This window comes from Heloderma suspectum, chromosome 4 (assembly GCF_057233095.1).
Source record: "Heloderma suspectum isolate Gila_16-S chromosome 4, 16-S_ref, whole genome shotgun sequence".
Lineage (NCBI taxonomy): Eukaryota > Metazoa > Chordata > Lepidosauria > Squamata > Helodermatidae > Heloderma > Heloderma suspectum.
Window position 1 is genome coordinate 290,337,651 of NC_139461.1, and position 27,838 is coordinate 290,365,488.

The following is a 27,838-nucleotide window of genomic DNA, read 5'->3' on the forward strand; positions in this document are numbered from 1 at the left end:
ATGTTTCTCAAAGGAGGGCTCTTAAAGCACTTCCGCTTTCTTAAAACAATTATGTCCAAGGATGCCAATTTCTTTCCAAACACTGGCTCCTGTGTCTGTAACTGTTGCATGATGGGAGAAATTTAGCAGGTACAACTGCTCCCACCAGTGTACTTCCGTGATGGGAAAAGGTTTGGGATTATTATTATTTTTGCATTTTGCTCAGTCATGCTGCTGTTAAAGGCACAAGAACCTCTGCCGAGAAAAGAGTTAGCAACATTGCTTGCTGTTGACACCAGGTTCCCAATTAGCTAACCAGCCGTTAATCTTGCATTTGAAAAGCAAAGCATGCAGAACACTTCACTCTAAATGGCATCTATTGAAATTGCATTTCTTTGTAATATTTTAAGCACCTATGTCACCCTTTTGTCCCTAGTCTGAACATAAGAGCAGGAATCACAGCAAACTGCATGACAGTGTCATGTGTTTTCAGTGTCCAGTTTCAGACATGGGATTTCTCTAGTAGATTATGATTCCTTATGATTTCAAGCACTTAATGTTTGTTGCTTGTCCCTTCATTGCCCATTGTTGATGGTACATCAGGTCTGTTTTTGAGGACATTGTCTATAATCTATGGACCAACAGGACTACAGACCAGTAGGCTCAATCGCCTACTTGTTTTAGATGCAATGTTATGCGAAGGTTCCAAAGCTCAGTGGTACAGCATGTGTTTTGATTGAACAAAGTCCGAAGCTTAGTCCCTGCCATCTCGAGCTGATGTCGAGCTGGGTAGTCAAGCCTGAGACCTTAGAGAACTGCTACCAGACCAATCTTCCCCAACCTGGGTCCTTCCAGGTGATTTTGATGACATCTCCCATCAGCCCCATCCAGCAAGGCTAATGATCATTGATGAAGGACGTTGTAGTCAAAAACATCTGGAAGGACCCAGGTTGGGGATGGCTGAAGTAGGTGGTACTAGGTTAGATGGACCAATATGGTCCCAGGGCATAGTCTGAAGGCACATGAGGCAGCCACCTTGCTGAAGCTAAGCAGGTTTGGGTCTGGTCAGTGCCTGGATGGGAGACCACCTGGGAACCACGTGTAGCCACCTTGAGTTCCGTGATTGAAGAAAGGTAGGATATAAATGTAATAAATAAATAAATATCCTCATTATAAGGCAGCTTTGCATGTTTGTACAACTTACCAGGGCATGGAGGGATCATAGTCCCCTCTTTCGAAAGGAATCCTTCTCCAAATATGCTCCAAAGGGTGGTGAAGATACAAAAACCTATTGACAACCAAACAAAAGTTGGAGGAACAGGGTCTGTGAGGAAGAAGAAACTGCTCTGGTTTAAGGAGATCCTTCACAGCAAACGACAGATGCTAAGCAGCCAAAAAAGCAGGACAGGCCTGAAATCTATTTCAAATATTCCAAAGAAGCAGGGGAAAGGGGAACATGTAATTTCTCTCATTCATAAAATTTTATACTGCTTCTCTATGTCTGAAACAATATAATAAAATAGTAAAATGCTGTAATTAAAAAAAAAAAACAAGAACACCTTGCATTTCATCTAGTCACACTTCTTGGTATCATTCTCAAGGGAGAGATGCATGTTATCCTCCTTCTCTGTACAAGACCCGGAAGCACAAGGCGTGGAAGTAGAAAGCATACTTCCTTTGCTACTGCTTCTTTGGAACAGCTGAAGTGGCTTCACTTAGATTTCAGTGTCCAGGCTTACCTTGCTCTTACAGCTTCTGCATGCCTAACCCAAGAGCCTGGGAATCACAGAAGGGCGGGAATGCAGGGATGGATAGTCTTGACTTCAAAGTGCAATTGTAGCTTAAGGGTACAATCTTATGAATGGTTAGACAGAAGAAAGGCCTATGACACCCAGCATTTCCCAGCCAACATAGCTGTCTGTGGAATGCTGAGGGTTGTAGGACTTTCTTCTGTCTAACCATGCATAAGATTGCACCCTAACAGTCTTGACTTACCCTGCTTCTCCCATGCTCATTTGATATTGGTAATCGATGCTCTTCTTCATATTCAAGGAGAGGTGGGGGGAATCACTTTCAGGTTTTTCCTGTTCCACAATTTGGATAACCATAACTTTTCAAAATTTGAATTCTGTGCAATAAGAAAGCAACCTGGAACTGTCAAGCAGACCAGACTCTACTCAAGTGTCTCCAAGCCTGTATTCCGAAAGTGTTGATTATTTAGTGATTATTCTAGGTAAACATATGGCATCCTAGATTCATTTGTGTAATAATAAATTCCTTTGTCACATATAAATGTATGTAGAAGTCTCACTCTTCAATTATTTTGCCTGATCTTACTGCCCTTTGACTGTTTACCTATTCCTTTCTTTGTAACTGGATTCAAATGTATCAGCATGGAGTTCAATAGCAACCCTGGGTGTGAAAACCTCTCGAACTGTTAGGTCATACCATTATATATACATTACTCATAATTGTGCATGATATATTCCACAGAAGGATATGGCCCTATATTTATTTGTCTGGATCATGACCTGGATTTATACTGGCATGGTCTCATATGCATTGCAAACTCTGTTACTTCTGATGGGGCTAATGTTAAGTCTCAGCACAATGAATGGATTGAAATGAATGGAGGTGATACACAACTTTATCATTCCTAGAAACTTTTTTCAGACAAAGTTGACTTAAAAAAAATAATACATCATAGCCCGATTTGTATGGCTGTTGCTGGTTTCAATTCTGAAATGGAGAACAAATAACTAAAGAACACACTTACATCGAGTGTTTATAAATATACTACTAGTCCAATGCATAATTAATAAAACCTGCTTAACTCCCAAACCTGACATCTCATGAGTTTAAATAAGTAACAAGCATGTCACCTGAAAGTCCAAATAGACTTTTGCACCACACGTTACACAGAAATAAATTCCATTGGGTTCAATGGGATTTACTCCCCAGGAAGTGTGTAACCTTAGCAGTGCAATCTATGCATGTCTACTCAAAAGTAAATCACACTGACCTCAATGGGATTTACTCTCAGTTTAGAGTGTATAGCGTTGCAGCCTAAATTCTGAAAGATGTGTAATTAGCAGGACTGGATATATGCTCTACAAAGAAGTCCATGGTGAACTAGTATTGGGAAAGGCTGGTGGCTCCAAATTTGGTGGGGCCATAATTCCATTCTGGGTTTCAGTCAGAGCCAGCCAGAACTCTAAAGGATCTATCCAAGGTGCTGGAGCCATTTTGGGAATAGGATTCAGAACCTTGGATAGCTTCTTTAGAGTTCTGGGTGGTTCTGACTGAAACGCCGAATGGATTCACAGCCCCACCGAAATCAGAGTCGCCAGCCTCCACTGATTAGTATGCATGAGTGTGTGTGTGTGTGGGGGGGGGGGATTTATGCTACATATATGCAAACAGTTGTGAAACCTAAACTTATATAGAGACACCAGGTTGGATCCAGATTTATGACTACATTTGGATTCAATCCAATATGTCAACGGTGTAAAAGTAAACCCAACACTTGTACGTATTACAGCTGTTACATGGAATTTATGTTGTCATCATACCGATCCTGAGTTTCAGGTATACTCTGATGCAAACAACAAGCTTCTCTCCTTTGTTTCGATGAGGAATCCAATTTATGGGCGCAGAAGAAGGAGGTGTGCGGGAAGGAGCTTTTCCCACTGGAATAGAGAGCAAAAATCATTGTTGGTGGCACAACTGTTTGCCCCGAAGAGGGAGCAGCCACTATAAGCAGGATGGTTGTGTGTGTCAGCCTCCTCCGAGTTCGACTGGTTCCTTAGCCAGTCCTTTTCTTTCTTCCCAAATCCCCCGAAATCACAGGCTTGGTTTTGCTAGCATCAGCCATGGGCATCTCTGGCCAATGTTTGGGTCCTTGTGCAAAACCAGGGCTACAACGATGAAAGAGTGAGAGACTCCTGCACGGCAGTGCTTAAACACATCACTCCCAGGTGCGATGATAATGTGGCAGCAAGGTGCAAATCAGGACGTATTAAAGAGGAACCGCTTGCTGCAGTGGGCTGCATGCCAATACCTTTTTAATGCAATTATAACATTGCCCCCTGACCTGATCCTGATCGTCTATGCAAATTCACAGTTATTGAAAAGGGGATCACAGCCCTTAATGTGCATTTTAAGTCATTAATGCTCTGATTCAGAATGCCAGTCATGTGCAGAAGTAGGGTTGCCAAATGACCAGACAAAAATGGCCAGGCCTGCTCCTCTTCCTTTCACAGCAGCTCTGTCTGCAGAAATCTGCAAGTGAAGCTTTTCACAGTGTGGACATGAGCATCTCCACTTGCAAACGCTTCCAATCAAGGTACAGTTAAAATCACAGGAGCAGGGACTGATAAAGAGTTGGCAGGAAAGGAAAGGAAAGGAAAGGAAAGGAAAGGAAAGGAAAGGAAAGGAAAGGAAAGGAAAGGTTCCTCCTGTGCAAGCACCGGGTCATTACTGACCCCTAGAGGGATGCCGCTTTTGCTGGTGTTTTCATGGCAGACTATAGCAGGGTGGTTTGCCATTGCCTTCCCCAGTCGTGACTACCTTTCCCCCAGCAAGCTGGGTACTCATTTTACCGACCTCGGAAGGATGGAAGGCTGAGTTGACCTGAGCCAGCTACCTGGGACCCAGCTTCTTCTCAGGTCGGGAGAGTTTCTGTTGCAATACTGCCACCTACCACTCTGCGCCACACGAGGCTCTCTAAAGAGTTGGCAACCCTATGTTAAACAGAGGGATGCTAAGTGCTTCCCCACCCCCCTGCAGTGGCGTACTCCAAAGCTATCAATGTATAGCATTTTTAATAACAAACTGACATCAGGGTTTGGCTAAGTGGAACGATTATGGTTCTAGTGCTATTGAGAATATCCACATTACAACACACAGTTGCACAAGGGTCCCTTAGTACAAAGGTAATGATCCTGCCTCTGGACACTTATCCAGTAAAACAGAGTCATTAAAAAGCCAATGAAAAAAGCAATAAAAACCCACTCCAAGTGAATTCATTTTAAATGGCTGATTTCCGGACATACAGTTTGGAGTATCGGTGTTGCATTATATCAAGAGTGTTTTAAAACTCAAAAGGACTCATTATTTCCCTCACAAAGACTGGTTTACACCTATCCTTATGCCACAATTTGAAATTCCACATACTTGATAATAAAAGAAGTGAAAAGGTTAGGGGGAAAGTTAGGGGAAAATATTTTTGTAGCCTTTCCCCCCCCTTCTGAATAGATTTTTCTTGTGCAGTGTTTATGTTTACTAGTAGTATGCATATTGAAGACCAACAAATAATTTGGATACTGTCCAAGAAAAGGCATCTGCTTGAATACTTGAAAATAACCATTAAGAAATGCTGGAGATGTAGAGCTTTAGCAGCTAAGCAATACCGTTGCAGCCCACTGCTAAACAGGTAATTTTCTCAGAAGAAAGGTTATATTAATTCCAGTGTGCCTTGACTCCTGACAAGTCCACTGTGACTGAACCCTAAAAGCCTGATCCTTGGCAAGTTTATTCAGAAGAAAGTCCCACTAGTACAATACTCCCAAACATACATGCATAGGATTGTAGAATTAATATGTAAAATAAGCTTTCAGGCTTTAGGTAGAGGTTATAGCATTTCGGATGAAAGATACAGAATAAAATGTTTATCTAACATGCACAAAACAAATCCGTGTGTGTGTGTGTGTGTGTTTTGAAACCATTAATATCTCCCATTTCTTACACACAGCCAGATGGATAAAAACCAAACCATTACTCCCACTATTTTCTTTGGTACCCAAGCCTGTATCCAGCCTCTTACCTTAGTACCTTAGAAAGAATATATTTAAATTGCAGTGTGAATATAAAGGGATGATTTTCTGGAACTGGCATTTTAGATGGTTTTGCATGATAGCATAAATGAAGGCTGTTTTGAATAACGCCAGATTTTATAACTTTTGCCTTTTAAGCTTTTATTTATTTATTTATTTATTTATTTATTTATTTATAACATTTCTATCCCATCCTATATTATTAAGATCTCAGGGCAGCGTACAGATAAAATCAGTTTAAACAGTATAAAACAATATATAATTTAAACAGCTAAAAAACATATTAAACTGTTAAGCAAGCTAATACCAGTTTAAAAATCTAAAACAATAAAACAGTTAAAAAAGTGTACAACTTTAGGGAATTCAATTAGCCCTCAAAGGCATTGGTGAACAGCCATGTTTTTACTTGGTGCCAAAATGAAACCAATGTCTGTGCCAATCAGGCTTCCAAGGGGAGGACATTCCACAACTGGGGTGCCACAGCAGAGAAGGCCCTCTCCCACATCCCACCATGGTGTATGTCTCGCACTGGTGGGACACAGACGAGGGCTCCTCCAACAGATCTCAATCCTCAGGTAGGCATATATAGGAGGAGGTGCTCCCTGAAATATCAAGGTCCCAAGCTGCTTAGGGCTTTCAAGCTTGACTAAACTCCATAGAACTGTGCTTAAAAAAAAAAAAAGACTGAAGTTTGATCCTGATCTTTTCTTGAAAGTTGGAAGTAAATTGGAGACTGTTCAAACATTTTTGTGTGTTCGTTAAAAATGATGGGAGTGCATGTGCCATTCCTAGCCTGTTGTAAAACTCAGGTTCGATTATGACAAGTAGCTAAATATGCTAGCAAGAAATACCAAATCTCACATATTTGATATGTACAATCACATTAAAATATTGACATGTTTAGAAATAGCAAGGTATTCTTGAGGAATCTTGGGGTAATTTTAAAAGAAAAAGTGTATATTCTGTGTATTAAAAAAAAAAAAACCTTAACATTTTGGATTTAGAAAATGAAAATTTAAGATCAAAGACATATATAAAAATTGAATCTCAAAATAATAAATGGTCAAATCCAAACAATCTCCCACATACAAACACAATCTAGTACTGTCTCTAAGATTTTTTTTTTTTTACTAGAGTATAGAAAAGTAATTTTGGATGCAGTTTTATTGCATTTTAAAAAAAATAATAATAATAATTTAGATGCCTGTGTTTTTCTCTTGCACATTCCACTTTCTTTGCCTTTTCCCCGAATTTCTCACAGGCATTTGCATTTTCCAGTATAATAGACCATTATATTGGCTTTAAGAATTTAAATCAACCTTGCAGGAATTCACCCTTTTAGTTTTAGCCAATAGCAAATTTTGTGATCCCCCCCCCCCGAACCCTTTGATCATCAGGAAGAGGGACAGTATAATGAGTTCCTTTTAGTATTCAGATTTTTAGTTTTAAACGTATTTTTCTTAAATCTACATTAACCGAAAAATTCTCACTTCAACTTTGTGATAAAAATATGTATAAATTAGAGCCATTAACTTAACTCCTGTTATTCACATCTGGAAATTTTTTTGTCTGCCCCCTGCCTCTTATTTTGTCTTGGAGGCAGTGACTTTGGTAGGAGGAAAGTGTTCAGAAACCCCAGCTCTGGTGTTGTATACACACATTCAAATAAATACGTCCTTGCTGTATGTAAAATGTGCACATCTAGGCTAGGGCAGGATTTCAGAGAGATGAAGTGTAGGTTGAAAGTTGACAGTTTGTAGATGGGAAAGATCTTCGCCTTGAAAACTTGAGAAACTTTGTGTTTAGTCAAAAGCAGTATACCCCTGAATAACAATTGAGTAGTGGAGGTCAAACACTGAGGGAGAGCTGTTGCATTATTGATAAGTGTCCTAGCCATTGTATAGATGGATCTTGCAGGGCCAGCCCTACCATTAGGCAGAGTGTGGTAATCGCTTGAGGCTGCAGGTGCTGTGGGATAGTGGTAGCTCCCTTCCAGTTGTTCTTCCTAAACTCTCTGGCTGTTCCCCTCTGCTGGAGGACACACACAACCTGTCCTGGATTCCCTAAACTAGCCTGCTGCCTCAGGTTTGGTGGAGGAAACTATCCGATCACCAGCGCTGACGTAAGAATCATCTGCCCATCCAGCTGGCTACTGTATTTGGAATGAGAATGGGGTGCCATCTTGCCCTTTGCCTCAGGCAGCAAAGTGTCTTGGGCAAGCCCTGCATCCTTGGTTTGATCCAACAGGGCTTTTCTCCTACATTCTTATGATTTCATAGTTGCCAGTCTAAATGAAGCAAGCAGTTAATGTCTCTGAAGAAATATGCTGCAACTCAAGTTTGCCTCAGAACAAGAGATTCTGACCTGGAGAATCCTAGTGTTTTTCCCATTGTATTATTTGGAGGTGACTTGGTAGTGAGCAAAAGCACTTTGTGTATGCTCTGATACACTCTTATTACAAGTTCTGCGGCTAAGCCCAGGCATTCAAAGGCAGATTCTGAAGCTGAATCCTGGCATAAATTCTATAGTATATGAAGCAGAGTGATTTTCCTACAGCTTTTGGTAAGTAAACAAGCAGCTCCCTGAAAAGAATCAATTTGAAAATAAGAATACTACAAAAGGGGGAAAAAAGATGCATAATGATAAACAGGGGTGGGGGTCCCCCCCCCACCGCTTCCTCCTTTGTCTTTTCTCTTTTTTCAAACCCATCAAGTTTAAAGATTCTATGGTGCTTCTCCCTCCCTCCCCCCCCATTTTATAGGAGACAACTGACAATTCGGTGGTAAATGGAAGAAAGAGCCGAACAGAACTGAAAATCCTCTAATGCATTGACACTAACGTGCCCTCTATTGTTGAAAATGAGCAGGCAATCATGAATGTTCATCAAATGGCTCCTAATGCAGTTAAAGCATTCAGCTATAATTTCTCCTTGCATTTATAATTACTGTCATAGACTGCACACCTCAGTGAGCAGATTAAAGCTATAAACTATTTAGCCATAGCTTTAAGATGAGGAACTTGATTTGTCTGGCAGCAGTTATTTGTTAGAAGAGCTTGACACTTCACATAAAAATGACTCAACTTGATGAAGAACAATGCAGCTTGAACAATGCAGAGGTTTTAAATCAGTCATTTATACCACGCCCTGGAAGGATTGCAAAGCAATTTGTTAAATGATCTATAGGACACGCAGATAACTGCATGTGTTAAGTATACCAAAATAAAAAGGTAGGACTTTAGGGGGTTGGTTGGTTGATTTTTCCATTTTTTTCCCCTTCTGGTTGTTTCTTTTACATGCAGTCCTCACTGTTGAGATAGCATGTTCTAAGTTCAGGCCAAGTTTAAAGGCAGAACTAAATATTGCAAAAACATGGAGCTCGCAGGAGAATGGGATTAGTTGGTGTGGGGGGGGGCGGGCGGGGGGTAAGTAAGTTTCAGCATAATGATGCCAGGACATGAGGTGAGTTAAATTAGATATGCTGGAGAGGGAAACTGAGTGTTGCTGCTCTTTTTGATGTCAAGTCCATAATGCTTCTTTTTGTAACATGACGCTCCCTCCCTGTAGGGTGGCCACTCACACACTGCCAAAAAAGGCGAAAATGCATTCTCACCAAAGGGGAGACAGATTTGCATCACATTTGCATATGCTAATTCATAATAATAAAAGAGGATGTCTGTCAGTGCCATAGTGCCAAGACAGTGAAACCTAGATACCTGAAAATTGGCATGCATACTAAGGAGATGCTAGAGGCGTACACCTCCAGGTTATTTTGTTTTTTAAAGACACTAATTAATTTTCATGTCTTGAAATGTGCCAGTGTGTTTGAAACCTGCGGTACCATCTTCAATCTCTAAGTGGCAAACTTCCCTAACCAGCTTAGTTAACATAGCTTCATTTTATTTATTTTTATTTATTTCATTTCTATACCACCCAATAGCTGAAGCTCTCTGGCTGTCTGGCTTTGCAGTCGATACAGTTTGAAGCCATGGAGGAGGGAGTCTGAGGAACTATCCAACTAAGGGCTATTGCAACCCGTGCAAAGCCAGGTCTGTTTGCTAATGTGTGTGTATGAAACATAACTGATAATAACCATAGTTTTATTATTTATTTATTTATTATTCAAATTTATATCCCACTTTCCACAAACATATCAAAGCAGTGAACTTAAATACAATGACATAAAAGCAACAATAAATATAACAATAAAAACAACACAATTACAAAGCCAGGTTCGTGTGTGTGTGTGTGTGTGTGTGTGAGAAAAATTACTAATTGCCATAATTTTATTTATTTATTATTCAAATGTATATAGCGTTTTCCACAAAGCTATCAAAGTGGTGAACATATACAATGACATAAAAGCGGCAATAAATATAACAATAAAAACAACACAATACAAATTAATCAGGAATAAAATCACACACTGTACTGTGTGCCACAAACCATAGCTGGCTGGGTCACACTTCAGGGAAAACCTCTGTAAAGAGATGAGTATTAAGAAGACATCTGAACATCAGAACTGGGCGGGGGGGGGGGTTGCCAAATGTCATTGTGAAAGCATTCCATTGGGTAGGTGCTGCAATTTGAAAAGAAAAACAATATATCTCTCCATAGTGAGGAACACTGTGGTTGGGTGAGCTGTGTGTGTCCTCTGCTTGCGTCCCAGCTGCTAGGTTAACTGTTGATGGACAAGCTCAAAGCCCCTGTTCTCCCTTCCTATGGTTCCTTAAGCAAGACTTGGACGGGACAGCTCTTCTAATAGAGGATGCCTTCAGAGGACTGTCCCCCAGCAGTCCTTCAAATGGGGTCTTTTGTAAAGCAGGACACATGGCCACCCTACCTCCCTGGCTATCAAAGCAAATCACTCTATTACACCACAGAAGGTCAGAAAAGTCTCAAGTTTGGTTACCAGGTTTGATAATTTAGCCTGTTGCTCCACATACATTTCAAAAACAAATTTTACATGTGAATAATAAAGCACACGTGTTGCATGCAGAAGCTCCCAGGTTTATTTATTTTTTATTTATTTAAAAATATTTCTGTACTGTCTGTTATGTATAGCATAGCCAGACGGCGTATGATAATAAAAATATAAATATACTTTTAAAAAATCAACTATATAATATAATAAGCAGGGCATGAATTAAATATCAGGACAGGTGTCATAAACCAATGCATGCCAAGATGAATAGAAATGTTTTCAACGTGTGCCCATATGACAACAGAGTTCGCACATGTTTTATTTTCTGTGGTGGGTGCCACCACAGAAAAGTCCCTTTTCCTGGTTGTCACCAGATGGACATGTGTGAGATGTGGCACAACCAGAGGGCCTCTGATGATGATTGCAGCAGTTGGGGAGATCTATATTAGAAGAGGTATTCTCTTGGGTATCCTGATCCCAAATTGTTTATGGCTTTATAGGTTAATACGAAAACCTTAAACCTGGCCCGATAGCAAATTGGTCGCCAGTTGAATCAGCGGCAGTACCAGTTAATTGGTCAGGTCCTCAAGACTTCTGTCTGAGACCCTAGAAAGATACTGCTAGTCTGACTATATCAGGGGTAGGTAATGTGGCGCCTCTGGGCACCAGTATGCCCCCTGGCACGTTTCTTAGTGATCACAAAGACACTATACTGCTCCCAATTTATATATGTTTATATTTTGATTATTTTCTTACGGGTAGCTGGGGTTGCTTCAAAGCCAAGTGGGAGCCTCTAGCTGCTGCCATCTTAATTTCCCATTAATGTCTCTGGGCAGGTTACTTGTCCTTTGTGACTAGCTGTGCCCATCTATAGCACTGTTTTATGGCTGTACCCAGGACAGTTTCTCACATTTCCAGATGTGACTACAAGTGAAAAGGGTTGCCTACCCCTGGACTAGGTGGACCAATGGTCTGACACTTGCTAAGGCAGGTTCATGTGCTGACAGAGGTATGGGTGCCGTGTCTTTCCCCTTTCGGTGAACAGGGCAATTCAGTTCTGCTCAAAATGAGGGTTTTTAAAACTGGAAATCCATTGTGATCACATAACTTTTTGTTGTTGTTGTTGTTCAGTCGTTCAGTCGTGTCCGACTCTTCGTGACCCCATGGACCATAGCACGCCAGGCCTTCCTGTCCTGCGCTCTCTCCCAGAGCGTGCTCAAGTTCATATTCATTGCATCCGTGATGCTATCTAGCCATCTCATCCTCTGCCGTCCCCTTCTCCTTTGGCCTTCAGTCTTTCCCAGCATCAGGGTCTTTTCCAGGGAGTTTTCTCTTCGCATTAGGTGGCCAAAATATTGGAGCTTCAGCTTCATTATCTGTCCTTCCAATGAGCACTCAGGGTTGATTTCCTTTAGGATGGACTGATTTGACCTCCTTGCAGTCCAGGGGACTCGTAAGAGTCTTCTCCAGCACCACAGTTCGAAAGCATCAATTCTTCGGCGCTCAGCCTTCCTTATAGTCCAGCTCTCACAGCCATACATTACTACTGGGAAAACCATAGCTTTGATTAGACGGACCTTTGTCAGCAAGGTGATGTCTCTGCTTCTTACTATGCTGTCTAGGTTGGCCATAGCTTTCCTCCCAAGGAGCAAGTGTCTTTTAATTTCATGGCTACAGTCACCGTCTGCGGTGATCTTGGAGCCCAAGAAAGTAAAATCTGTCACTGCTTCCATTTCTTCCCCTTCTATATGCCAGGAAGTGATGGGGCCAGATGCCATGATCTTAGTTTTTTTAATGTTGAGTTTCAAACCAGCTTTTGCACTCTCCTCTTTCACCCTCAACAAGAGGCTCTTTAGATCCTCTTCGCTTTCTGCCATTAGGGTGGTATCGTCTGCATAACTACCCCCCAAAAAATACAGTTGAAAATGTATTTTGCCTTCTTGACTTAGTAAGAACCAAGAGAATACATGAAAACCCAAAGATACATAATGGATATTTATCCAAGAACCAAACTACACATTACAAGTAGCTGTAGCTGAAGGTTACCTTTTTATTTACTCTAATGTAAGCATGCGCAGTCCCAATTCATATTGGGACCACTGCTTACCAGAAGAGGAGGAGTGAACCTTACCCTACCCCCGCCCTCAGTTACGTGCTACGCGATTAGCGTAATGTGTAGTTTGGCTCCAAATCTCACTTTCAGGGTGCATAAATGTATCATTGTTGTTGAAATAAATAACCCCAACAACTTTTTTCATGGATATAACTTGTAAGATACAACACAGAGGTGACTCTTCTTGGCAAATGCTGTCACCACCTGCTGACGCCATACCCCTCCTCTTTGATGTGTGGGCGTGTTCTTGGCTCTGCACTTTGCCTTGCTTCTGTTTCCTGCATGCTTTCTGCCTGAACATTGATGCTGTTGGCAAAGGACTGTGGGACACTGGGGGATAAGGAAGTGAAACAGTATGCCTCCAGATTATCTCCAGCATCTGGGTAGATGTAACAGGATGAGAGAAGGTGAAAGGTAAGGTCCAAGTTACCTCACTTCTTACACAATGTTGGGGCTGTTACATCCGTCTTGCTTCTCCTAAGCTTTCAATTGCCATATTATCCCTGCCAACAAACAGCATGCTTAGTATCAGATGACATTTCCCAGGATACAAAAGCTACATGAACAAACTAGGCTATGAAATGATATGTTTAACTAGACACAGTTTGAATTACAGGAAAATATACATTTTGAGAGGGTTTTTTCCCAAGTACATTAGAGATACAGTATATATGCATAATTCTCACCCCTTTCTTTTGAATTATGCTGACAGATGTTTTATTATGATTTAATATGATCCATGTTTCAGAAAGGCTCATGCAATGGCAGGACTTCTCCCCCATGCAGGGGATGGAGATTTGGAGCCGAGATTTGCCTTAAATACAAGCACTTGAACTGCTCCTCCCCCATGGAGTAAACAGCAGCTTGGAGGGGGCAATTTTGGTCAGGAAAATGATGTAGGTGTGGGCAATTAAACACCACCACCTAGCCACTGCCAATGGCACACTAGGATCAGACCACTGGGTGCAGTTCTGGTACCCCACAGCCTGGGAGGCCCCCAAAGGCAATAGCCACATCCTCATCATAGAATAGTCATGGAATAGTAAGGTTGGAAGGGGCCTACAAGCCAAACGAGTCCATCACCATCATTGTCTTACAAAATAGGGTGGGTGTGCTGTGGAGTAATGCTGATGTTTCACCCAACATATTAATTTCCACAGAGTGTCTCTAGGTCAATATGGATCCAGAGGCACTTTGGGAAAATCAAGACGCGACATGCAACTGCAGCTTTACTCTGCAGTGCACCCAAACTCTACTGTAAGTTTTAAAAGAGAAAGAAGTTGCCATAGGCTGTGCAATTGGGGAGAGAGTAGAGTACCAGGGGAGAGAGCAAGCACCAGGGGTGAGGTGAGAAATGGGGGACTACCCAGCAGAGTGCAGAAGAAGGTTCCAGGGCATGGTCTGAAGGCACATGAGGCAGCCACCTTGCTGAAACTAAGCAGGTTTGGGTCTGGTCAGTGCTTGGTGGGGAGACCACCTGGGAACCACATGTAGCCACCTTGAGTTCCATGACTGAAGAAAGTTGGGATATAAATGTAATTAATAAATAAGAAGAAGCCCTTGGAGGGAATCTCCACTGGCCACTGATTTGAACATACTGGCAACCCCCACCCCCTAAACGTTGCAGTTCATTAAATAAGAGAAGCATGGGATAGCTACTGACGTGTCTCCCACAAACAAATAGTTTGATCTTGAATCTATTACCTGCAGATTTGAACCCTGAACATGCCTCGGTGAGGCAACAGACTAGAGGAAGAAGGGAAGAGAGGCAGACATTTCCTAGTACAACTCAGGATTTGAGAAGCATCTTTCAAGGCACAGAAAATTGTTGTTAATAATTGCACCATCAATATGCATATCATTAACACAAGCCAAAATTATATATATATATATATATATATATATATATATACACACACACACACACACACACACACATACATATACGCACGCACGCATGCATGCATGCACACACACATATATATCTCCCATTTTTCTTCCACCATGGAACTCATGATTTCCAGAAAATTTCCCATCCAGGCACAAGTTAGACCAGTTCTATTTAGCATTAGTAAGATTGCTGCATCATGTGCCTTCATACCATGCCTTGAGCCCCTTAACTATGGGGCCCTAGCGTTACACATCAAAATGCATTGTGCAGCTATTCCATCTTTTCTTCCATAATTGATTTTTTTTTCTGGTAACAAAAAGACTGAAGAGAACACAGGAAGGTTACAGTGGGATGATGAAATAATAAACTGGACCCCTGTAAAAAAAAAATCTGTATATGAGGCAGGGCATAGGCAGGATAAAGTCAGGAGAGGCTGGTGGATGGAATTTCAGTGGGGTGGAGATTCCTTTCTGGGTTTTAGTTACAACCAACCAGTCTAAAGGAGCTATCCAAGGTGCTGGACCCATTTTAGGGATAGGATCCAGCACTTTGGACAGCTCATTTAGACTTCTGGATGGTTGTAACTAAAAACAAGAATGGCATCTCCACTCCACCGAAATTTGATCCACCAGCCTCCCCTGGATAAAATCCTCATCTGGAAGCGTGCTATAATCCTATATACTAATAGCAAGCTCATTCTCTGAGTGTGGATCCTTATGTAATGGAAATGGCACCATCTGTGCACAAGAAGGAGGTATAAACAGGCTTGGGGGAACCCAAAAACAGTCCAATGAAGACTGAGCATGCTCAGTGGACACAACATGCTGGCTGACTGGGTGGGGGGGGGGGCTAGGATAACAGAAAACTGAGGAGAGTGGGAAGAATGGAGCACCACAAAAGGGCATGGCTGGCTCATGAGAACATAAGAGCCATGCTGGATCAGACCAAGGGTCCATCTAGTCCCGCATTCTGTTCACACATTTTAACTATGCACTGTGTGAAGAAGTACTTCCTTTTATCCGTCCTAAATCTCCCACCAATCAGCTTCATAGGATGACCCTGGGGTTCTACTATTTTGAGAGAGGGAGAAACATGGCCACATTCTCCACAGCATGCATAATTTTGTAGACCTCTATCTATGTCTTCCCTTACTCAGTTTTTTTCTCCAAGCTAAACAATCCCAGTTGTTGTAACCTTCTCTCACAGGGGAGATGCTCCAGCCCCTTGATTATTTTAGTTGCCCCTTTCTGCACTTTTTCCAGCTCTACAATATCTCTTTTTAGGTGTGATGACCAGAACTGTACACACTATTCCAAGTGTGGTCGCACCATTGATTTGTATAGGGGCAGTATGATATTGGCAGTTTTATTCTCGATGGCTACAGCCCTAAACAGGAGCACTCCACACTGTTACATTTTGTTGCAGGTCCCATTTGTCTTATGCTAAATGAGACACTTTTTAAACTGTCTCACTAGTGGACTAAATGCAACTGGATTTTAACATTCAGGCTTCAAGTAGGAACTGCTAAAATAAACATCTGAGTTCCAGTAACCCACTGAAACCACCTCGATCTTTGACTTACTTTGGAATGATGCTTTGGAATCTGTTGTTGATTCTACCCCAAATCTTCCAGACAGGAACTCTTATCAGGCAAGAGGATAGAGCAGATGATTCATCAAATCATGTGCAGCTTTATCATTCTAAGTACTAACCATATGAGCCAATGTGTGTGTCACTTTGCACTCCCTTAAAATCTGACACATGTACATACCAAATTAGTTTATGTGCCTAGTAACCTTTTTTTAAAAAAAAATCTAGGATTTGGGGTTTTAAAGGCTTATTCCCATGAATGCCACACCTTCCTCTGCCAAAGGATAAAAAAAAAAAAACAAATAACACAGCTTTTTTGTGGTTTCTTTCCAAACCCAGCAGATAGCTTAAAATGTAGGCTTTTCTACCCTTACCATAAGAGAAACTATCATAATCTCTAAGGAATCTCAAAAGGCCCCCTTCATTGAAACTTTTCAATATGTATAGATATTCAAATTAATTAATTAACTGATAAATTAATCACTTAAAAGCCAGAGAGTTAATCGATTAAAAAAAAAACCCTGATAAGTTGACCCTATAAACAATCCATTCCAGAAAAGGTTCCATTAAGAGGGAGAGAGGCCTAACATGTGTCTCAGCCTTAGACTAGATTGATTAGAACTTGCTCTACTCTTTAACAGGAAACTGCAGCATTCACTTCCTCGCTGCAGCATTCACTTCCCGCTTGTGTGGGAAATGCACTTCATTATTAATATGAATTTGTACTTCTTTATGACAATCCTTGAGGGAGAAGGGATTGGCAAAGATACTTTGGGGATCTATGCTTGTTTCCAACCATTGGTTGTCCTACATCACTGAGGAATGAGGGACAACGATAAATACACCATTAAACGGTTAAGAAAAGGAAGGTGCTCAATTCTGAAGGCAGATAAAGTGTAATATCTGCAGCTGCAAACTTCATAAAATGATGTTGCAAGAGACAGAATTATGGAACAATTGTTGTCCACTGCTTGGATATGCTTTTACATGGCTGTGGTATAACTAAATAAACACAGTGGAGGATGATGGCTCTGAAGTCAATGGCAGGAGGGGGGTGAATCTACTCCGGGTTTCAGTCAGAACCAGTCAGAACTCTAAAGGACCTATCCAAGGAGAATAGCCTTGGATAGGCTATCCAGGCTCGGCACCTTGGATAGCTCCTCTGGAGTTCTGACTGAAACCTGGAGTGGATACACCGCCCCACTGATATCCGACCCACCAGCCTCCACTGAATAAACATCTCTAACCACAACTGTTCTCAGAATGTCTGCTGCCCTTCCTTTCAGTAGTGTGGTCATTAATGCATGACCAAAGAAGAGGACAAAAGAGGGCACAGATTTGCATAAAATTAGCATATGCTACTTTATAGGTGAACGTGCACATTTAGAAATAATTAATATAATTTTACTTGAAATACAATACAGCTCACCATAGTGGGGAAGACTGTGACCAGGTGACCTGTGTGCCTGGTAAGTCTGCTGTCCTGGAGATAATGATCGGTGGGCAACTTCAAGGCCCCAGCTCTCCTTTCTGATGGTTCTTTATCTTTAAACTAGACTTGAAGTACACACCCTACAAACAGAGGACTAGAAAGGTCTAATCACCACCCTACATTTCTGTCCTCTGCTCATGTTCCTAGGAACTGGTTCCCTTCATGTACCCGCTAGATATAGTAGATAGAGTCTGGCCAAACTATATCAGTTCCTTTTCCCCCTCCCATGATGGGAGGGGGGGAAAGCCACCATGCCTTAATAGACAAGCACGGGGGTACACTGTCATCGTCTATGGGGTTCAAAACTAAGGGCAAGACACATTCTTTCATCTCATAACGTTTTCCCCATATCCCTAATACGATGGAGGTGAGACTATCCTCGGTTACTCAATGGGAGGGAAGTGCGCTGTGAACAGTAACTGAGGAACTCTGCTCCATCATGTTCCTAGGCTGAGCACTGGCATAATAAGCAAACACTGAGACAAAGCTATGACTCAAATAAGTGTGTGTGTGTGTGTGTGTGTGTGTGTGTGTGTATGAGAGAGAGAGGGAGAGAGAGAGAGAGTTTGTGGAGGGGTAAGTGGTACAAATCAGGATCCTCCTTCTGCAGGGTTGCCATTGTTTTTCTAGCAAGATTCCCGAGTAAATGAAAATGCTTCCGCTGCATCTCACTGCTGCAAAAAGCTGCATCCGTTTCCCATCTGTCCACCAACCGTGCAGCAGTTCAATACACAAGAAGCCTGTAAGGGAAGGGGGAAACAGTCATTCTATTCATATGCAGAAGATGAGAAAGACCTTGTTGCTGCTCTCCTAAGCATTACCCACTCTAGAAATGGTGGCCCCCGCGCTGGCCAGACCCACACCTACCTCCTCACAGCCTGGCTCAGCTGCATCAGGAAACCCTAGTTCAGCCGCAGTTCTGCCCCTGAAGAGGCCTTGGCCTCCAGCAGTACCACATACAACACAGGCTGTGCCTCACCCCTGGCTGGTGGCGCGGCCAACACAAACACTCTAGCCAGCCCTGCTGCTGCTGCCCAGCCGCCTCGACCAGGGCCACCAGCAGACTCATTACTGGGGTAGGTCTTGAGGGATGGGCCATCGAGGCTCTGCAGCCCCTCCACCCATAGCCAGTGCAAAGTCCTAGAGGAAAGTGTACAAGGCTCAGCAGCTTCTGGTCCACAGAGATTACATTGTGAATGCAGAATGCATAGTATGCAGCTCCACTCCTACCCCAAGAGTTATCCATACGGACGGATGGTCATCGCAAACACATCCTTGGTGGCAATGCACAGCCGGTGGTACAATCCTGAGGAGATTTCTTGAGAAGTCTATCCCACTGAGGTTAATGCAGGGGTGGGCAATTTGTGACCCTCCATTTTGCCCTACAACTCCCATCAGCCCTCACCATTAGCTAGGCTGTCTAGGGCTGGTGGAAGTTGTAGGTCACAACATTTGGAGGGCCACAAGTTGCCCAAACCTGGATTAATGGGTTCTACTCTCAAGTAAGTCTGTCATCCATTGGGAACGCACATCATCAGTGAGGGGTATGGCATGGGTAGAAGGGGTGTGGCCTGGGGAGTGTCCCACAGTTGACATTAAGAGGCCTGGCAGTCTACATTTGGACCATGGCCCAGAAATCCCTCACCTCTGTACTAAAGGAACAGGTAGTTCCTACTATCTCCCCCCCCCCCCCGCTTTAACTACTTAATAGGATATTTTTGGTTTTTATTTTTGAACTATTGCATCTGGCAAGGGGTGCCAAATCTTAATTTAACCACCCATGCCTGGTCAATAAACACGTTCTTGAGTCTTTCTTTTACATAGATGAAGTATCAAATGATTGTAGAGTATTGTTCAGTATTTCTTTCCCTAGAACTTGTAGCAATATGATTCAGTCTTCTTTTTTAAAGTCAATCCTGCATATGTAATTTGTCTCTATAGTTCTAATAAGTACAGATATCTTCTTGAACTTCCATTCTTCTGACTGGCCATCTCAGCAAAATAGCAGTTCTACAATTTGTAAAATTACTCCAATTGCAGTCGCTATTTGAAATGTTGGAGTGATTCATTTTGCCATGCTTTGAATGTTTTTCTTTTCAGACACTAGTGCCAATGGGAACTTCCCTTGAAATGTAAATAACAGCTTCGGAGAGGCAATTCTTTTCTTGGGACATTGGCAGGAAGAGAGAGAGCGTTAACCCCACACACACACCTGTCACAGTCCACGGGCTGCTTATGCTTTTTTGTGGCTTCCATTTACATAACGAAAAACCTGCACATCATTTGCATTCACACAATTAACTTCATGCCTAGTTTGGCCCTTAGCAATCTGGTTTTCAGTCTGTCTGACTTTATGTCTGTACTGTATGTCATACTGTATGTCATACAATCAGGACTGGCCCTTCCATTAGGCAGAGTAAAGCAGCTACCTCAGACGGTGGTCTGAGTGGTTAGAGGGGTGTTTGTTCCATGGCTTGTTCTCAACCCTCTAGACTAACCTGCTGCCCTCAGGTGCAGCATAAGATACTAGCCTATTGCCAGTGATGAAGTAAGATTCCACTGCCAATCTGGTCAACTGTACATGGAGTGGTTACATGCCATCTTGTCCTTCACCTCAGGAAGCATGTGCTACTTTTTAATACTTTTCTCCCAAAGTTCACTACGAGTTCTTGCAAAAATGTGTGTCTTCCAGCATGCTTTAAACTTAGTATTCAGCTGTTGATTTTGTTTTCCTTATCTACATTATAATGAGCTTTTCTACACAAGGCTGTTAATTCACTGTATCTACTTTCAGTTTCATTGCAGAACTGAGACCTGAGCTCTACACAAACACAAAGAGCTTTTCCTTTCCTGCTTTCCCCCTACATAACCTCTAGTAGCAATGTGCTACAGCAGAATAATGCAATTATACATGTAGGACAATACCTTTTCTCTTGCTTTCAAAAGTAATACTCCATTTCCCCACTCTAACACCCCCCCCCCCGGAAAGTGCTCTTAAAAAAACAAAGCAAACTGGAGGGTCACAACATCGTCTAAAGAACCCATAAACAACCATGAGTAAGGAATGATGAGCACACAATAAATGCCTCATGAAGAAAAGATCAATGAAACTGAAAAGTATTCAGTGCCTCTCTTGTTTCTTCAATTGCCATACAAAGAAATAGTGCTGGCTGGAGTCTTCTACCTTGCTTCTCCACTTGCAATGCAGCGCCACTCATATCCTCACTTCTGCCTTCTCAGATATTTATTTGGAGGAGTTTCTTTTGAGCACCAAATTTCCTGCTTTACCTCATCCAGGTGTTTTGCTTCACTGTTTTAGTTTCCGTGTGTGTGTGTGTGTGTGTGTGTGTGTGTATTTAGGCTGCAATCCTATATTACCTGAAAGTAAGTCCCATTGAACTCAAAGGGGCTTACTTCTGAGTAGACATGTATAGGATTGCACTGTCAGGATATTTGCTCAGACTGATACAATTTGCTCCGAAGTGATGTCTTTGCACAGAAGAATCTGTTCCTAAAGTGCGATATTTGGGAGCCTGCACATGAACAAAGCCTGTAACATCATAAAGAGTCCCAGTCTCTTGTACATCAGTGTACAGAGTGAAATGAAAAGATTTTGCTTCTGGGGGATGATTGTGCTGAAAGTATTATTTCACTCTTTCAGCTAGGACAAAAGTTCTTTAATGCTGACATCAGCCCAGAAGACCCGTACTCTCTTTAAAATCTCATTTATATTTCCAGGGTCTATGGTTTTGTTATCTCAATAAAACAAGCTAAAATACACTCTCAGAAAAAGTCCCAAAAAATGATTAGTGTGAAAGGTTTGCACATCCATATTTCATGCCTGAATAAAGGGGGGCAAAGTCAGCACGATTAATTAGCATAGTGGAAATCTGTGCAAAAGCACAGCCTGCGAAACAAAAATAAAATTGTTCCATATGTTTTTTGTATCATCCACCTCCCACATACAAATTGTATGGGATAATTTGGAGCAATGCACATTCCCATCCTCATAGCGCTTATAAATCAAGCCATGCATATCTGGTGGGGGATTTAACTCCGATAAAGCTGACCCACCATGTTTTGTCTTTTTTGGATTCAAAGAGCAAATAGCCCACGGCGCTGAACTTCATGTTGCTCACTTTAACTTTAATTCATACCTCTAATTCCCTCTGTCTCCCTTCCTTTGAATATCCCCACTAGGTGGTCCAGACCTCAAGTGGAAGATTTACTGGCAAGACTAGAATGTATGAGCACACTGTTTTTCCAATATGATTTAATGACCTTTTCGTCATTCCCATGGCTGTTGAAATCCTCTGCAATCATTCCCACTGGTGGTAGAGGCTCCTGTTGGTCAGGTGAAAGCTCATGCAGACGTCAAATGTCAATAAATTTGAAATCCGTAAATATAACACAACTCAGTGCCAGAGTAATCTAAGGTGAAAGAGAGTGCAGTGATGTATATGTAAATCATGGACTAGACCCAAATATTTATTGGTTGTACGAATACGAAAATTACAAGAGATAATCATTTTGAAAAATTATGTTTCGTAAAACTTCCATTCTTCACCTATGTTTACCACCCAATACGTAAACAGAGATGTTATCTATATAAGCATTTTGTAATTAGAACTTGACTATGACTTGACTTGGTCCAGAACCCAGCATTAGACACAGGGCAGGGGTAGGCTGTCAACTGGTGACTTCCAGATGTTTCAGATTATGACTATCAGCTTCAGCCAGCATGGCCAATGGTCAGGGATTATGGGAGCTGTAGTCCAAAATATATGGAGGGCATCAGGTTGCCTCTCCTGGTGAGATTTTTCTTCTACAGAGTGTGATGAGCAGCCTGGTGCTGAGCATACTTCAATCTCAGCCTACCATCCACTTTGCCACTATAGAGATCCTGGAAGTTTGATTCTGGTTCCTGGAAGCTTGGTACATGCCTGAACTATCTCTGAACCTTGGGAAGGGGGCAAGGGGTAGGAAGATTATGGCCCATAAGAAAGAAAAAACAGTCCTCCCTCCATGAAAGATAAACAGAATGTGGTCTGGATCCCACAACCACGCTCTGCTGCTTTTTGACATCATAAAGAATAACAGATTATTCATCAGCACCAAATGATCAGTAAGAAGATCTGAAGAGCCTGATTTCACCTTGTGCTACTGTGTAGTTGTGTAGCGGCTGCTATAATCCAGCTCTAAATCTCAATTTGCCATGCCCTGAAAAAATCCCACAGTTACTCAAGTTGGAGATGCAATGAAACAATCACCACAACCAGTCAAACGTATGATGAGTCAACTTGGGTTTCACTTTAAACCTTGTGAAAAGCCATCATCGTCTAAGGTGCAGAGTTCTGGCTTCAGGGAGAGGGAAATGGCTGGTTCAGGTCTGTACTTCTTGCATTTCATCTCCCTGTGACTTCACTTCTTACAATTATCACACACACACACACACACACCTATGTGTATATATACCTGAAACTGAGGATAACATCGCATGCATCTGATAAAGTGGACTCTAGTTCACAAAAGCTTATGCCATGATAACTGGTTAGTTTGTAGGGTGATACAGTGTCCTATAGTCTATTATCAACCGTGGAAAATGAGTCTCATGAACATTTGAAATGATGGTGTGGCGTCTTAACATTCATGTGTGTGGATTGATAAGGATGTGCACCATGGGGACAAGATGCATCTACCCCAAATTCAGAGTTTTTACTGCTACAGACCTCAAGGAGAGTAACAACTCTAGTAACTCACACAAAATATTTTAAGAAGGTATTCCCGAAATGCAAAAATGGGAACAGTGGCCTACCCAAGAGAGTTAAACCAAACCAGGGACAGATAGATTGTACTAGATAGGTTGGAACGGGTGGAATGTATAGAATAGTAGCAGTTAGTTAATAACCCAATTAACTGCATTCATTTACCTTCTAAGAACATAAGAAGAGCCCTGCTGGATCAGACCAAGGGTCCACCTAGTCCAGCATTCTGTTCACACAGTGGCCAACCAGCTGTTGACTAAGGTAGCACATAGCCATCAGGACTAGTAGCCATTGATAGCCTTTTCCTCATCCTTCTACAGATTTCGCCTTTTGATGATAGACCATAGTTCAAAATCCAGGGGCATCTTCTATTCTTATGCTAATATTATAAATATGTGCACTGTCTACCACTGATGAGAAGAAATTTTGTGGGACACTCCGGTCTACTCTTTGGGGCCTAGGGATTGGCATTTGATCAGCCTGGATTTTACCAGTCAAATCTTGATACTACAATTGAAACTAATCTAACAGAAACTAATTCACACATAACACCAAGGGTCACTTTGGATGCTATGGAGAAGTGGCAGTCATGGCTGTATGAGTTATTCATGCCTAATTAACACTGACTGCAAGCAGCAGTACAGCTACCTCCCTGGGGCAAAATCCAACCGTTGTCTCGCTCCAGTAAATGTTTGAGTACAGGAATCACACGGGTGAGACCAAATGTGTAATTCCTTCCCACCTACTCATCCCTAAGCATTGGATGGAAGGGGGTGCAATGACGAGGTGGAAAGAACAGCAACCCTCATTTGGCCCCACTCAACTGGTTCATGGATCCAAGAGTTATGAGGTGACAGGGAATCTAATTATGGAGAAGTAGTTCCCACGTGGCTATCGTTTGGTGTGAATTAGGCCTCAGGCATTTGTTTTTTGTATCCCAGCTCAACATCGAAACACTGTGTGTAGTTCATGCATCTCAACATATTGCAGATGTACAAGTTACCATTCCAGCCCATTTATTCAACCCTTCTTTTTGTTCAGATATATTTGGAATTATGTAGAGCTGGGGTCTCCAACGTGGTGCCCAACATGGATACCTCTCTTGGCTCTCTGCCCCTCTGGATTTTTATTTCATTTCTTAACATTGTAATTAATTTGTTTTAAACTGGGATTCTGGCATGGTGCAAAGGAAAGTAGAGCCCTCCAGCACCATCTTTATTTGGGTTCAAAAGAGTAGTTTTTGGAGCTTGTTTTGGAGCTCAGACTCCACCTCTGCCTTGTACTTTGGTTCTTGGGGAAGTTACTTTTCTTTTAGTCCTACCAGTTTGAATTCTGGGAAATGAGTGTTTTGTGACTGGCCATGCCCGCCATGGCAGCCATTTTATGAATGGGCAAACCACCCCACACAGCCAATTTGTGAGAAAAGCCACAAAACTTTCTCAAAATTCGAAACGTGCCCAGTGGCCCAAAACGTTTGGGGACATCTCTGGCCATGCATAGGCATCCATCAGAGGAGCATTTTGCCTTCTTTATTTTGCTAGTTTCCGTGGTGGCTTAGTGGTTAAGATGCTGAACTGCAGACCGGAAGGTCAGCAGGACAGCAGTTCAAGACCCGAGTGCTGCGTGACGGAGTGAGCTCCCGTCTTCAGTCCCAGCTCCTGCCAACCTAGCAGTTCGAAAGCAAGAAATTGCAAGTAGATAAATAGGTACCGCTTCGGCGGGAAAGGTAACAGCATTCCGTGCACCTCGGTGTTCAGTCATGCCGGCCACGTGACCACAGAAGCGCCTTCGGAAAGTGCTGGCTCTTCAGCTTAGAAATGGAGATGAGCACCACCCCCTAGAGTCGGACACGACTGGTTGGGGACACCTTTACCTTTACTTTATTTTGCTAGTTTCCTTGCTCCCTAACGTTCTTTCAGGAATCATTTGATGTATTTATTTATTACAGGTATTTTTATACCATGCTTCAATCATATTTCCATGAAAGACACACGAGTGCCATTTTTCTTGGTAGAAGGAGGTGTACAAATCAAATAAATAAATAAATAAATGTGGTTTACAAGAAAGTTTTAAATAAATTGTCTAATCACCCCTTGGTTTAAAATGGCAAATGACAATGTCACAGACCCAACCCCTCAACCTCCCGTCAAGGCTTGCGTTGATTTGCCAACAGTTTGGAATGGCAAATGTTTACACAACATTTAAAATTACAATTTTGTACTGAAACTACTGCTTCAAATTTATCATGGCATGGCAAAGGAAAATTAATGCAGGATGCAACAAATACCTCGACATTAATAACAGCTCAGAATGAAGCATTCTCTCCAACAATTCATCATTTCAAGCTGCCTTTCAATAAACTGAAGATTTGCATGGAAGCACTCCAGTAGAGGCAGACATTTTGTTACGAGAAACTGAATGTCACTAAATTTCACAGTGTTTGCAGCAGAACAAATTTACAGAATGGGCCTCATTCAGTTTTAATATGAGAAGATGATTCTATATATGTAAGGGCTGTCAAATCCATGGTATAGTTTGGACATCCATCCATCCGTTTGTATGGCGCTTTTCCACAAGACTGTGCCCCAAGAGGCATATAGAATACCAAATGGTCAGCAGTAAATATAACAATTTTAAACCATAGTAGGTTGGATTCAGACCTAGTCAAACATAGAATAGACCCACTGAAATCAGTGGGACATAAGTTAGTCATGGTGTCAATAAGTAAATACTTGATAAGAATATAAAACAAATCATACAACTCAAGTGCAATCCAATACATCAGAAGTGGACCCTTAGCCTAATTTCATGCAGCCAAGCCCACCAGATATGGATGATCCTGTAGCTCAATGGTAGAACACCTGCTTTGCATTCAGAAAGTCCCAGGTTCAATCCCTGGCATCTTCATGTAGGACAGGAAATGAAACCATGGAGAGCCACTGCCAGTCAGTGTTGAAAATACTGGGCTGGATGGATTAATGATCTCTGGCTCAGTATGAGGCAACTTCCTATGTTCCTAAGTGATTTGTTCAGACCAGTGGGATCTGCCCCCCACCCCAGCAACCTGCTGGCAGGGAGGAGAGAGGTGGGAAGGGGGAGATAGAAAGAGTGGGAAGGGATGGCAGAAAACAAAGAGGGGTGGCTTCACCCACTTTGGCTCTGGTCCCACCCATCACCAGCACATGGCACCCCAACAGAATGCAACCACACCCCTACTATTCATGTTTACTCAGAAGTAAGCCCCATTAAGTTCAATGTGTCTTACTCCTAAGTAGCTAAAGGTTACCCCATTTTAATCTACACAACAAACCCGTGATATAGCTTAGGCTGAAAGGGAGGCACTGTTGGAGGTCCCCACAGATGCTACATTGGGGGCCCCTGTCTTGGCCATTACACCACAATGGTTGAACACAGTGAGTCCCCCAAGTTCAATAACATTTTCACTTGGCTAATTGAAGCACCTTGTTCAGTTTTCTTCTTCTCTGTCCATTTTATGTTGGCTTTCAGTTGGAAATTGAACTTTGCATAGATTTGCCCAATGCCCATAACTGATTAAGGATTTGAAAACCTGACCTGTGCACATCCACATCCAACATCTTAGCCCAGGGGTCCCCAACCATTTTGGGCCTATGGGAACATTTGGGAACTGCTGTGTGCTCCCATGGAGGACGTGGCTAGCTACATAATGACTGCCATGAGGGGCTAACTAGTCAATAGAGGTGGGGGAGAGGGAGAAATAGAGAGGCTAGAGGTTGGGGGGAGGGGGAAATAGAAAGGCAAAGGGGTAGAGGGGAGGCAAAGAGTGAGGCTAGAGGCTAGGATGTGGGGGGAGAAACAGAAAGATAAAGAGGTGGTGGGGAGAGAAATAGCAAGGCTAGAGTCTGGGAGTGGAGAAAAACAGCACAAGAAAGGGGTGAATGGGAGAGAAAGTAAGGCTAGGGCCTAGGAAGACAGAGTAAAAAAGAAGGCTAGGGATAGGGAAGGGGGAGAAATAGCGAGGAAAAGGATTGGGTAGAGAGAAATAGCATGGCTAGAGGCTGAGAGTGCTGAGAGAGAGAGAGAGAGAGAGCATGGGGGAAAGGTCCGTGAGGATAGAAGAAGACTGGGTAGGGCCAGGAAGCAACTTTTCCTTCTCTTCTTGCCCACTGATCAGAGGCATGTTCAGCAACAGGAAGGAGAACCTAGTGCCCTAACATTTTTCAAGTTTTTCATTAAAAATAAATATTTGAAGGGGACAGGAGTGGAGAGCTTT

At 42.3% G+C, this 27,838-nt stretch overlaps 1 protein-coding gene across 1 annotated transcript in view; it reads left to right on the forward strand.

Annotated features, from left to right (window-relative positions):
- TSHZ2 (teashirt zinc finger homeobox 2) overlaps window positions 1-27,838 on the forward strand; it is a 488,278-nt gene that overhangs the window by 317,518 nt on the left and 142,922 nt on the right. The gene's annotated exons all lie outside the window — the stretch shown is intronic.